The sequence below is a fragment of the Amphibalanus amphitrite genome, unplaced genomic scaffold, assembly GCF_019059575.1.
Source record: "Amphibalanus amphitrite isolate SeventyFive unplaced genomic scaffold, NRLGWU_Aamphi_draft 000902F_arrow, whole genome shotgun sequence".
NCBI lineage: Eukaryota > Metazoa > Arthropoda > Thecostraca > Balanomorpha > Balanidae > Amphibalanus > Amphibalanus amphitrite.
In genome coordinates, this window is record NW_024882396.1 from 4,153 (window position 1) to 4,865 (window position 713).

Below are 713 nucleotides of genomic sequence, written 5' to 3' on the forward strand. Positions count from 1 at the left end.
AATTTATCTGGAGGGGCTGTTACATCCTCCATGTATTTTACAGATAGTGAACACACCTACCTTGTATGTATACCTTGGCCATGAATAGATAGCTTTCGAGGACGGGTCTCATCTCGTGTTATCTCGATTGCCGACCTGGAGTGTAGGCAAAGCGTTCGACCGATGCTTTTCGGGATGACTGGCAGAGAAGATGTCTCGAACCGTCGCAGGCGTGCCCTGAACTTGAAAAACGCGATGTAATGGTCTATTACAAGTATTGTAATCTTCTCGTATGTCCTTTATTCGGTAAAAATCAAATGTAAATGATTAGATACTACTTAGTTTCGATAAGACTGAGACGGCACGTGCTAACTTATAGTTTGTATTCAACCGTCTCATTTGTTCACGATCACCAGACTGACCTGATCCTGATACTGTCTGATGGTGCACTGATCCTTGCATCCCGGTATCTGCCGTGGCAGGTCTGTTCCTGAACCAACCTCATCTGAACCAACTGCTCGTGAGCGACATACTACTCCTGAACCACCCACGCTGGGGCGGACTGCTCACGAACCGGCTGCTCCTGCTCCGACCGCTCCTGGTCCGGCTCTCTGCACCGACCGCTCCTGACCCGCCCACTCCTGATCCGCTGCTCCTGCGCCGACCGCTCCTGACCCGCCCACTCCTGACCCGTCCAACGGCGGCCCACCGGTTCCCGGGCGGCCGGCGGTGTG